Source organism: Scylla paramamosain, chromosome 5 (genome assembly GCF_035594125.1).
Source record: "Scylla paramamosain isolate STU-SP2022 chromosome 5, ASM3559412v1, whole genome shotgun sequence".
Classification (NCBI taxonomy): domain Eukaryota; kingdom Metazoa; phylum Arthropoda; class Malacostraca; order Decapoda; family Portunidae; genus Scylla; species Scylla paramamosain.
This window is the reverse complement of record NC_087155.1, coordinates 25277556-25290055: the sequence shown is the minus strand read 5'-3', so window position 1 is coordinate 25290055 and position 12500 is coordinate 25277556. Positions and strand designations below refer to the sequence as shown.

The 12500-nt window shown below is 41.0% G+C and overlaps 1 protein-coding gene across 5 annotated transcripts in view; it reads right to left on the bottom strand.

Moving 5' to 3' along the window:
- The window catches only part of LOC135100711 (neuropeptide CCHamide-1 receptor-like), a 186088-nt gene that overhangs the window by 87523 nt on the left and 86065 nt on the right, over positions 1-12500 (bottom strand). For 4 of the 5 annotated variants that reach the window (XM_064003897.1, XM_064003898.1, XM_064003895.1 and 1 more), the window contains one exon: positions 9926-9970. The exons of the other annotated variant lie outside the window; for it this stretch is intronic. The gene's annotated coding sequence lies outside the window, so the exon portion shown is untranslated. The remainder of the gene's footprint in view (positions 1-9925; positions 9971-12500) is intronic. 5 annotated transcript variants of the gene reach the window in all.

Below are 12500 nucleotides of genomic sequence, written 5' to 3'. Positions count from 1 at the left end.
ACAGAAATCCTGACAAACAAAAAAAGGTAACAATAACAATAAAACGAAACTAAAAAAATGACAGCAAAATAATAATAATAATAATAATAATAATAATAACGAAAAAAAAACCGAACAATAACAAAAAAAAACAACTAATAAGAATAAGAAGAAAACAGAAACCCATGAATAAAAATGAAATAATGCAAAGATAATGACAATATATACGTATCTTTTGAAAACTTATTGCATTAGGCGAGCTGACATGGGCTCCAGGTAACCTCCACTAATGTGACCGCAAAACTAATTCACTTTTAACCCGAACGAGGCGAGAATCCGATTAATGAGCGAGCGGGAGAGAGGGAGAGAGGGAGAAAAGGAGAGGGATAGGAATAAATAGCAAGGAAGAGAAGGGAGATTAACAGAGGAGGGAGAAAGGAAGAGGTGAATAATTAAGAGAAAAAGTAAGGAAAAGAGGGGGGTAGAGAGGATAGAGGAAGAGGGAAGAGGTAAGAGAGAGAGAGAGAGAGAGAGAGAGAGAGAGAGAGAGAGAGAGAGAGAGAGAGAGAGAGAGAGAGAGAGAGAGAGAGAGAGAGAGAGAGAACTGAATGCCCGAGGAAGGAATGGAAAGCAAGAAACGAGAGAAAAAGGAGAAGAGAAAGAGAGAGAATATGAAGAAGTTAAAGAAACAAGTAAAAAAAGAAAAATCAAGGAAGTATGCTAAAAAGTGAAATTAACTCTCTCTCTCTCTCTCTCTCTCTCTCTCTCTCTCTCTCTCTCTCTCTCTCTCAAGTGGTAAATAATACTGGCCGTTATATTAAAAGCAAAATCCCAAAGAATTAAGGGCAAAAAGTTACAAGCGAGTCGTGAAGGAAATACTTGAGGTAAAGCAAGAGTGGGAAGATTAAATCCTTCTTATTTCTTATCACAGCGACACCAGCTGGAAGGAAGGAGAGAGACCACCACCTCCAGTGACATGCTGGTGCAAGTGCCTCGATCTTACTCGAGGCAGCACCAGCGCTCTTACACAGCCAGAACCTCCAGACTGTGGAATGTGTTTACGGCAGCCACGAGTGATACACAGACAATGACACTCCAGCAAGTGAAAGTGGCTGCACACAGGTGGCGTAAAACACAAACTCCCACACTAATGCTGTGTTAATCATGTGTATATATATATATATATATATATATATATATATATATATATATATATATATATATATATATATATATATATATATATATATATATATATATATATATATATATATATATATATATATATATATATATATATATATATAGTAGGATGAGTTCGCTTTTTGTATATATTTTCTTCTTTACATTTAAGTATAGGGTTTTCAAATAACAGCATAAAAAACGTGTTGTTTTAAGCCTGATGTAAGTTTTTGTTTAAATAAAAGAGAGAGAGAGAGAGAGAGAGAGAGAGAGAGAGAGAGAGAGAGAGAGAGAGAGAGAGAGAGAGAGAGAGAGAGAGAGAGAGAGAGAGAGAGAGAGAGAGAGAGAGAGAATTAGCTAGCCAGGCAATAAGGCAGTCACTAGACCAGTCAGTGCCAAAGTGTCAATCAGCCAATCGGACATAAAATCACTCAGCCAGTCAGTCAGTCAGTGAATCAGTGAGCCAGTGCGTCAGTCAGTCAGTCATTCAGTCAGACAAGTAAGACAGCCAACCAACCAACAAGCAAGTCAGCCAGCCCGCCAGCCAGCCCGCCACCCAGCCAGTCCGCCAGCCAGCCAGTCCCCCAGCCAGCCAGCCAGCCAGCCCGACCGCCAGCTATCCAACCAACCATCCATCCAGTCATCCATTTATCCAGCCAGCCAGCCGCCTCTCATTTAATCCTAGCACACGTTCGATTTCGTTTCCTCCATCTTAATTTCTTGTTTCCTGTCTCCTCCTTTTTATCACTTTTTGCAGCTTCCTTCTTCCCGTTCCAATCTAGTTTTTCAATTTTTCTTCCTCTTCATGATTTCACTAGACTTTCCCTCTTCATTTATCTCTCCCTCCCTCTTTCTTTTCCTTTGACTCTTTTGATATGTTCCTCCTTCCTATTTTTCGTCTTCTTTTCCATCCTCTCTTTCTTCCTCTCTTTTCAAGATATTTTTCTTTCCTTTTTATTTCTCCTCTGCATTTTATTTGGTATTTTTCACTTCCTCTATATTCTCATTGAAATATCACCCTTTTTCCCAAGGCTGTTTTCCTCCAACTCTCTCTCTCTCTCTCTCTCTCTCTCTCTCTCTCTCTCTCTCTCTCTCTCTCTCTCTCTCTCTCTCATCACAACACAAAACTACCAGCAGAAAATTTTCCCCCCTTCATACCTCCTTCACCTGCCTCACCGCTGTCTTAATTAACTCTTCTCATCCCACACAGGTGCGCATTTCCCTCCCGGCCAGGTAATAATATGCTATAGATGTGGTGATGAGATTTTTTCCTCCCGGTACAGTTGAATCTTGAAGACGAGAAAGGGAAGCGAGGGGAGAGAGAGAGAGAGAGAGAGAGAGAGAGAGAGAGAGAGAGAGAGAGAGAGAGAGAGAGAGAGAGAGAGAGAGAGAGAGAGAGAGAGAGAGAGAGATTGTTTGTTTACGTACATTTCCATTCGCCTCACACTCTCTTAAATTGAACTTTCCTCTCCCTTCCTCTCTATATTTCCCCTCCGCTCCTCTCCCTCTCTCCTTTCCCTCGCACTCTCTCTCTCTCTCTCTCTCTCTCTCTCTCTCTCTCTCTCTCTCTCTCTCTCTCTCTCTCTCTCTCTCTCTCTCTCTCTCTCCCAGGCACCGTCAGTGGGTCAGCACAACACGAAAAGCAATTTCGTCTTGTTCTGTTCCTTGATGTTATTTTATTTTGATTTCAAGTATTCTAAAAAAAACTTGTTAAGAATCTTTTGCTAAAGTTCTTGTGTTTTTCCCTCGTATGTTCTCACTTTTAACACATATAGCGTTTCTTCCTATTTTTTTTTATCTCTGGGTCTTTTTCCTTCGTAGACTAAAGAAAAATCCATCTGCTTCTGTAGCAACTGAATGTGTCTTTAAATTTGTAACACGTCAACAACAAATACAGTGAACTTCAACTCCAAGTGATAAGGGAACACAAACATGGGCGGCTCATTACCAACACATCCAAACTGTAACTTAGCTGAGGACGTGGAGCTGCACCAGTCAGATACCTGTTTATCTTTAATGGATTGTATACTAATAAGACTCGATGGCAGCAAACAGACACCCACATTATTGAGTTGTAAAGATGACATCACAGGAAGGCGAATATTGAAAAGCTAATCACTGGCGTGGCTCTGAGCACTTCTGAGGCAGCGTTAGATGAGATGCATTAAACTGCCTGGAAATGGAAATGGAGGATGAAAGAAATTATCGTTATGAAATTAAGCGTCTGCGGTCATGGAGGGAAAACAAAATACTTTGAGGGGATGTGTTTGGTCAAGTAATTCTACGCTTCTAATATGAAAATTTGGTAAGAAAATAGAAAGTAAATGGATATAATAATTCATTACTTACCTTTTTCTTACTTTTTCTTTAGAAGTAGTAAATTTAGCGTCTCTCTCTCTCTCTCTCTCTCTCTCTCTCTCTCTCTCTCTCTCTCTCTCTCTCTCTCTCTCTCTCTCTCTTGCTCTTCGCTAACCTTAAAGCGTAAAATGATAGTCAACAATATAACAACAAAGAGATAAATAAACTGAAAAAGAAAAAAATTATAACTTGAAAACATTTTTTTTTCCCCACTAGAAACAGAATTATGAAAATCGTGATGAGCTTCGCCGTCAGCTGATTAGCCCATCTGTATACGGGGGGTCGCTGTTTTTTGATGACACGCCTCCAGTTTCCTTTGTCACCTGCCACGTCGGTGTCTAGTCCCTTTTCTCTCACGTCATCTTGTAGGCAATCTTTCCATCTAATCTTGGGTCTTCCCCTCCTCCTCCCTTCTTTCACTTCCCTATCGATGACTCTCTTCTCATCTCTTGCTCCATCCCGTCTCATTACGTGCTCGCACCTTCTAAGCCTTGCTCCCTGTGTGTTCGAAATCTCTCCCACCTTCACTGTTCCTCTGATCCTTGTTTTGCTGATTCTGTCCTCCCTCGTCACCACCTTGCAATTGCCCTCACGTGTCGACGCGTTCACGGTGACAGTGCGCGCGTGTGTAACGTCTCAACAAATACTATGATGGTGCTAAGTACTGGGCTCTTGGTCCTGCTCCTGTTAAAACTAGGTGGGTGAAAAAGAAAGAAAGAAAGAAAGAACGAAAGAAAAGATAGATTGATAGACAGATAGATAGATAGATGGGTAGATAGATTGATAGATGGATAGACAGATTGATTGATAGGTAGTTAGATAAATAGATAGATAAATAGGTAAATAAGTAGTTACATAGATAGATAGATAGATTAAAATAGACTAAGAGGATAACTAACCTACATAACTAGCCATCAAACTAACCAACCAATCAAACAAACAAACAAACAAACAAACAAACAAGCTAACAAACAAACAAACCAAACCAACAAACTACCTATCTAACTGAAGAAATAGAAACAGACAAATAAATCTAAATCCATACAAAAGTTGATGTTTGTATCCGAATCACGCACCTCAGTGAACACACAGCACCGTAACACAACCCTGATATTGCTGAGTTGGTTGTGTGTTGGTACTGTTGTTGAATACATTTCTTTTCCTTTACTTTTTTATTTTATTTTATTTAGCTAAGTTTCGATTACACGCTGCTGGTTTTCCTCTTTCTTTCTTTTTTTTTTCTCTCTCTCGTTTAGTTAAATTTGGACTACACGTTCCTAGTTTTGTTGTTTGCTGTTACTGTACTCCTTTTTTTCCCAACTGTTTTTCTTTTCTCAAGCTAAATTTCGACTACACTTTGCTGGTTTTGCTGTGTGCTGCTGCCGTTACTGTTTGTCTTTCTTTTTTTTTTCCGCTTAGTTTGGAGGACGTACACGAGGCCGCCCTTCCCGCGCGTTAATTCCCGGGGTGAGAATGTATGCTGCGTGATCATCTCCGTGGTAACAGCGGCAGTAATGGCTAAAAAGGAACATTACCGAGAATTTCCAATAGCATTTAGTCATGGCGAATGGTGGCACTTTTGCTTCCTCTCTCTCTCTCTCTCTCTCTCTCTCTCTCTCTCTCTCTCTCTCTCTCTCTCTCTCTCTCTCTCTCTCTCTCTCTCTTGCCTGTGGACTGACCATAAAAATAGTAAAAAAAAAAAACCAGCAAAACTAACAACGATTAAAGAGAAATGCTATAATAATGATGACAATGAAAATGATGATGACAATGATGATGATGATGATGATGATGATGATGATGATGATGTTAAACAAAAATACATACACAACAACACCATAACACAAATTACTTTATAACTCTGCTATTATCACTTTTCCCCTCCCGCCTCTTCCACCACCACCACCACCACCACCTTCATTCTCCACTTTATCCCACCCTCCTAATCCTTCTCCTCATCTACTTTATTCATAACCTCATAATATTTACCAGGTAGGCGTCTTATCTACCTTGCCAACATCTTTCAAAATCTTTTTTTTTTCCTTTCATTCTAGGCAGCTTCTCAACTGACTCTTCGCACTCTTACGTCAGGGTGCGTCACCTTGCCTTGCGCCGACCTTGCTTCACCCTTAGCCGCAGGAAGCCTTCGGTACGTGTGACAAATAGTATAATATCTGTAGGCCTACTAGTGTCTTTTATAGGATACACACACACACACACACACACACACACACACACTGACTACAACAATATGCACATAAACTTGATAAATTATGTATGATTTTGGGACATCAAATTCTTACACATAATATTCTAACCAAAATAAAGAGTGAAGTAATCTGAGTGGTAACCAAAGCTGATTTTCGCAAAAAAAAAAAAAAAAAAAAAAAAAAAAAAAAAAAAAACAACGAGAATTCATCCCCCCGAGAGAAAAAAAAAGACCAAGAGAGAGAGAGAGAGAGAGAGAGAGAGAGAGAGAGAGAGAGAGAGAGAGAGAGAGAGAGAGAGAGAGAGAGAGAGAGAGAGAGAGAGAGAGAGAGAGAGAGAGAGAGAGAGAGAGAGAGAGAGAGAGAGAGAGAGAGAGAGAGAGAGAGAGAGAGAGAGAGAGAGAGAGAGAGAGAGAGAGAGAGAGACTATGATCCTATATGGTGTGTGTGTGTGTGTGTGTGTGTGTGTGTGTGTGTGTGTGTGTGTGTGTGTGTGTGTGTGTGTGTGTGTGTGTGTGTGTGTGTGTGTGTGTGTGTGTGTGTGTGTGTGTGTGTGTGTGTGTGTCCTATGCATTATTCAAGATGGCAGGTTTGGTTTTTCCGGTTAAGCCGCCGAGCGTATGAAGGCAAACAAAAAAGAGGGGGCGGTGATCCCCTCTCAAGGACCATAGGATACGAGGAGGGGGGATAGGAGTCAGGACAAGAGGGGAGGTGGGACGGGGAAGGGAGAGAAGGCAGGGGAGGTAGAGAGAAGCACGACAGATGGAATGCTGGAAGATGTAGAGAGGAAGGGAATGGGAGGCTGAAGAGGAGGATGTGATGAAGGGAAGGATAAGGTGAAGGAGGGAAGGATGTTCGGTAAAAAGTATTGCCAGAGGGAAGGATAAGAGATAGGAGAGGGTGATGGAGGGAAGGGTAAAAGGGTAGAAGATGAATGAGGGAAGGATGATGAAAAGGAAAAGGTTTAAACGATAGGTGAAGAGGGCAAAGATGAAGAAGAAAAGGTGAAGGAGGGAAGGATAAACGATAGAAGGTGAAGAAGGCAAAGATGAAGAAGAGAAGGTGAAGGAGGGAAGGATCAATGAAAGAAGGTGAAGAAGGCAAAGATGAAGAACGGAAGGTGAAGGAGGGAAGGATAAATGATAGTAGGCGGAGAAAGCAAAGATGAAGGATAGGAGAAGGTAAAGGAGGAAGAATGAAAGATAAACAACACTAATAAACAAGTCTTCTGTAAATTTTTTGGATATTGATAAGGTCGACCCCTTCAATTCGCAGAGGCTTGTGTAACGGTGTCACATAATTAATAATATGTATTGTATTTATAATGCCTTGCCTAATTAGCAATATAAGTGTATGTATACATTTAATCATAAGTGTAGCTAGTGGGTGTTGGCGGATAAGGGTGGGGCGGATATGCTCACGCCACCCTGCGTCACACACACACACACACACACACACACACACACACACACACACACACACACACACACACACACACACCATGGAACTTTCCATACTCTTTTCACTGCCGTCGACAAGTAATCGGTAGCACCTACATTATAATATCTAAATATTCTCCATAGTTAATCTCTCTCTAATGTATTTTGGCATGTATTATTCTTAGCTATAAGTAGCTTTTCACCTTTGACATTCACCTAAAAACCACAGAAACTCACCACGAGTGACTTTACCTGCTACATAAAGGTAAGAAACTAATGAAGTGTCCACCGGTAATTGATAATTCAAAAAACCACACTGCAACATTTTGAAGGAGGGAAGGATAAATGATAGAGGGTGAAGAAGGCAAAGATGAAGAACAGAAGGTGAAGGAGGGAAGGATAAATGATAGTAGGCGGAGAAGGCAAAGATGAAGGACAGGAGAAGGTAAAGGAGGAAGAATGAAAGATAAATAGCACTAGTAAACAAGTCTTCTGTAAATTTTCTGGATGTTGATAAGGTCGACCCCTTCAATTCGCAGAGGCTTGTTGGTGACAAAAGAATGAAGGTCCAGGAGAAAGGAAAGGCTGGCGGGTATAGGGAGGTAGCATGAAGTCATATAAGGAGGCGGACTGTCACACCTACACTTACAATTATGATGGCACGTGTTTGAAATGTATAATGATGATATGTCAGTGTTTCTTTCTATCTTTCTCCTCTCTGTTCTCTTCAGTTTCCTTCCTTAGTTTTCTTATTTCTCCTCTGCATTGTACTTTCTTTATTTAATTTAATTTCTACATAGCTGTCAGCCTCAAGCGATGTGTGTGTGTGTGTGTGTGTGTGTGTTGGGCTTTTAAACGTTCCAATGGTATTACAGTTCGCAACACGCGTGGGAAGAGTGTTCACAATATTTACAAAGGGACTGAAGTAAATTGTTCACTGCAGACTCATTTGCCTCGAGCTCTTTACCAAGAGTCAAGAATCCATTACACTTCATAGCATTTGGTACCTCAATAGTTAAGAAGTAGTATATAGAAATTACTCTCGTTACATAAATCTTCAAAGGAATTCTGCAAGTCACCCCTCACTCTTGGTCTACGTGAGTTACATCAATTAATTTCTCAAGTGTTCCTCGTAAGGTGCATTTCACATTCTGCGAATCACTTCTGCTCGAATACGAAAGGAATCACACTGGGAACACCTCAAAGAACTCGATTTGGTGAGCTTATCCTAGAAATAGAGGAGGAGGAGGAGGAGGAGGAGGAGGAGGAGAAGCTCAGCACCCACGAGACCGACAGTAATGGATATAACGGTGCAACAACACTCCATCACAGGAGCAAGGCCAGCATTAGCACCACCACCACCACCACACCACCACCACCACCAGCTAGCTCAGTGACCAGTGTAGCGGCGAGTTTTCCGGGAACAAATGTGGTGGTGGTGGTGGTGGTTGCAGAACTGAATAAAGAGAACAGAACAAACAATTTCCATTCTTTTTAAAGCTGCATTACTAACTTCTAAAAATAGTTAATTTTATCTATATTAATCCGACAGGCAATTTATCTATTTATATATTTCATCATTATTCTTTAGTAAGCTGACTTTTTGCTTCACAAGTTATTATACGTCATGCATGACCCGTGACCTGCGTCAGTCTGCACATGACCCACACAAGACAATGCACATGCCACTCTTATCTTCATGAAAATCAGAGATAATCAGATTAGCCTTTCGTTTTTCCATTCCCTCTTCTCTGAATTGCTTCCCGGTGTTCTGAAGGCCAGTTTCTTTTTCACAGGCGCATCTGGGAATTTCAAGCTGACGTCTGTGGAAAGAACAAGACGTGCGATGTCAAAGAGGTTTGTACGCGTCGCAGCGGAGACTTGAGAGTTGCCTGTCGTGTGAGCTGATGACCCTTCAGCTTAGAGGACAGCCATGATGATGAGTGGCCTGATGCATTCTTGGCGAGGAGAATAGTGTGTGTGTGTGTATGTGTGTGTGTGTGTGTGTGTGTGTGTGTGTGTGTGTGTGTGTGTGTGTGTGTGTGTGTGTGTGTGTGTGTGTGTGTGTGTGTGTAGGGAGCACCTTGTGATGTCTGAGCTGTGTCTACTGTGGCGGCTGTCAAGGCTGAGGGCGTGACATCAGCCTCAATGAATATGTCGCTCTTCTACGTTGTACCGTCTTTTTTTTTTTTTTTGCGTCCATAATTATCTACACATTCATATTCTTCCTCCTTCATTTCTTCTTTCTACCTTTCTTCCCTTCTCTTTCATTCCTTCTTTCATTCTTGCTTCATCTCTTCTTGGTGTCTTTAGGGTTACTATGAATATGTATAGCACACTGAAAGGGGAAGGTGCCTCTTGTGTGGAAGGTTTTAATGCCACTGTGTGCAGGTAAGTCTTGGGGCGTGGCTTCCTTTAACGTGCCTTTAACGATTGTCACTGCCTACCCTGAGTGTTCATGCATTCTTATTTATATTTTTATGTAAGAGGGGCTCTGGACTAAGAACACAAGACACTGGGCTAAGGATACAAAAACTACGTAAAATGCCCACTGAGGTTTCAATCCCTAAAGAAAAAGGGGCAAAAGGATTATAAACAAAAATTAAGCATCTTGAAACCTCCATAAAAAAAAGAAAAAAAAAAAAAAACTGGCATCTTGCATCAAAATACGGCAAAATAACACGCGAACACCGCCTCACAATACAATACCAAACTCCTGAATGTATGTCAAACTATGGTACTGTATTTTTTTTTACTCACCTAAGGCAGATCCGGAAGGAGGCGCCTCGTCAATGTTGCCAAAACCTGCGGAATAGACAAATTTTTGCTCACGAGATTTTTTTGTTTTTTGTTTTTTACATATTATAAAGAGAGTGTTACCATTATTTCCGTGGTTTATATCCCCATCCACACCCAGTAGTAGTAGTAGTAGTAGTAGTAGTAGTAGTAGTAGTAGTAGTAGTAGTAGTAGTAGTAGTAGTAGTAGTAGTAGTAGTAGTAGTAGTAGTAGAAGCAGTAGTAGTAGTAGTAAAAGCAGTTTTGGTAGTGGTGGTATTGTATAATAGTGAGAGCAGGTACAGGAGGAGGAGGAGGAGGAGGAGGAGGAGGAGGAGGAGGAGGAGGAGGAGGAGGAGGAGGAGGAACACACCACAGTTTTCCTTCAAATAAAGCGCTAGGGATCTCATGAAAATAAAACACAAAACTCTATCTCTTTCCCCAAAACACTTTTCCTTCCTACCAACCTGGAGGAGGAGGGGGAGGAGGAGGAGGAGGAGGTGGTAGTGGTGGTGGTCTTCTGTTTCTTCTTTCAAGTTAACAAACCGTCTACACTGGTATGTAAAGTGTGTGTGTGTGTGTGTGTGTGTGTGTGTGTGTGTGTGTGTGTGTGTGTGTGTGTGTGTGTGTGTGTGTGTGTGTGTGTGTGTGTGTGTGTGTGTGTGTGTGCGTGTGTTTGTGTGTGTCTGTGTGTGTGTGTTTTATGTGCCACGTATCTTGTGCTTAAAATATAATCGTATGTTTACACCAGACGCTAAATTCTAAGTTCAATTTCAAGGTTACCGTGTTTCATAGATTGCGAGTGTACGTACGTAAGTTTTAAAATGCAAGGAATATTTACTGCAATAAAAAGAAAAAAAAGATCGTATAATATTTTTCACCTTTACGAGTTTCAAGTGTTGTGTGTCTCAGTAATGCATATCAGGTTACACACTTAAATTTTTCAGTTTCACCCCAACATTTTACGTGTCTTGTTTGAAGTAAAACATTCTTAAGTTCTTATCTCCTACGTTAAAATATTCAATAACGTAATTTCTCGTGGTGTAACATACATAACAGAATTTTGAGACGCCTCGTTCATTCATCATGGATATTTTCAAAGGACGGAAAGGCGATTAGTTGGGTGTTCAAGGATGTTTTACCCACTGATGGTCTAGAATTCCTGTTAAACCATCACCAGAATCACGGAAGCATTCTTGAAGACCTCAACAACCTTCAACAGAGACAGTTAGAAGTGCTGGAGAAGAGGGAAAACGTTTTGTGAATCAAGTCAATAATGATTATGATTACATTTGTTATCCTGAATAATGTAGCCAGACACATATCACTCAATAATATGTCTACCTGTCTGTCTATCTATCTATCTATCTATCTATCTATATACATATCCTTATTCTATCCTATGTATCTATCGATTTGTGTGTGTGTGTGTGTGTGTGTGTACTCGTATGTGTGTAAGAAATGTCAATAATGCTAGTCATCCTAATAATATTCTCTCTCTCTCTCTCTCTCTCTCTCTCTCTCTCTCTCTCTCATAACACAGTAACACCCACGCAACACAAACCATTTCCCTCCCACGCTGCCCCAAAATTATCCTGCCGTCTCATACTCAAAGTGTCATTAGGGAGAGGCCTTACGTGCGTGTATGTTTGTATGTACGTCTCTATGTTGATATGTATGTATTTTTTTCCTATTCTGGCTACGTGTTCTTCCCCCTCCCCTCCCCCCTCTCTCTCTCTCTCTCTCTCTCTCTCTCTCTCTCTCTCTCTCTCTCTCTCTCTCTCTCTCTCTCTCTCTCTCTCTCTCTCTCTCTCTCATTATGGCAGGGACTATTAAGGGAAATGAATGAAACGTTGGTTATTATTGGAGTAATAATGAAATTCTTGTACGGCTTCGTGTTATTGGCCGGTGTTGCAACCTCTACTGTTACTACTATTACTGTCGTTACTACTGCGTTTATTAGATGTTCAGATAGAAGAAGGAGAAGAAGAAGGAAGAAGGAAGAAGGAAGAAAGAAGAATGAAGAACAAGAACAACAAGAACAAGAAGAACAAGAAGACGAAAGAAGAAAGGAACGAATGTTGAAAAGAAAACAAAAAAAATTAAAGAAAAAAAGATAAAAGACAAGGAAAGGAAGAAAAGAAAACGAAAAGCCGAAAAGAAATAAGCAACATATACGAACATTCAATCCTCCAACACACATACTCACCTCCCCATCCTACGCCCTCCTCCTCCTCCTCCTCCTCCCCCTCCCACACACACAGGTAAATAAGACCCACACACCTCCATACACACCTGGTGACATAGTGATAATTGCCTGCTGTCACCTGCGTCACTTTTCCCGACAGCCAATGGAGCGCCCCAGGTCAGGAGAAGTCATGCTAAGGTCAGCACAAGTAGGTCACGTGAAGAAATGACGCCAGTTTTATTTTTTCTTAATCTTGTCATTTCGTGAAGTAGTTCATAAAACACTACAACTCATTTCGTTCAACATCCGACTTATAACTGGCTCGATACTGAAAAACCTGCTGTTGTAATCGCCTTTCTCTCTCATAGGACT